At 51.6% G+C, this 729-nt stretch overlaps 1 protein-coding gene across 3 annotated transcripts in view; it reads left to right on the forward strand.

Moving 5' to 3' along the window:
• TEX52 (testis expressed 52) overlaps positions 1 to 729 on the forward strand; it is an 8,243-nt gene that overhangs the window by 5,916 nt on the left and 1,598 nt on the right. The gene's annotated exons all lie outside the window — the stretch shown is intronic.

Raw genomic sequence — 729 nt, forward strand, 5'->3', positions numbered from 1 at the left:
ATAATGGCTGTGTCACTGGACTCCCATGTAGTCGACTGCAGTTCAAGTCCCGGACCTGGTGGCTTAAACTCACATCGGGCGCGTGTGCGTGTGTGTCCAAGAACCCGAGAGGAGAATGGAGGAGAAGGCATTGTGGTGTGGCCATCCCCCCAGGGGGTGATTTGTCGCTTTCTGTCTCTCTCTGTCTTTCTGGAGAGCACACGTGCCCTATAGCAAAAGCCTGTCCAAATAAATAAGAAAACAGGGGTGGAAGAGCAGAAAATTGCCACTATTCAACTCACGAACTAAGGCCACATCCTGCTGCTCAGCCCAGGGCGATAGGTCTGCAGGCAAAGGGAGTCACCCAGTGCTGCTGACTGGGGGTCTTCCCACCAGCACTACATAAAGGGGGGGAGCTGGGGCTTGGAGGACAGTGGGACTCTGGATAGAAATATGGAGAATGACAGTATGTACACGCTGTCAAAAGAACATAGGTTTATAAAAAATATTTATTTATTTAATTTGTTATTATTGGTTTAAGTTTGCTTCAGGGCACGTGTGCTCGCCAGAGACAGAGAGGGGAAGGGAAGTGAGAAAGCAAGCTGCCAGGTCTGGAACTTGAACCGCGGTCAGCCACCTGGGGGTTCAACACCTTAACCACCACACCAAGGTGCTGGCCCCAAGGATGGAAGTTAGGCTAGCTAAACACACACGGAGGGTGGGGGCCACTTGGCCAAATCGGTATCCGCT

Source organism: Tupaia chinensis, unplaced genomic scaffold (assembly GCF_000334495.1).
Source record: "Tupaia chinensis unplaced genomic scaffold, TupChi_1.0 Scaffold150288_1, whole genome shotgun sequence".
NCBI classification, from domain to species: Eukaryota; Metazoa; Chordata; class Mammalia; order Scandentia; family Tupaiidae; genus Tupaia; species Tupaia belangeri.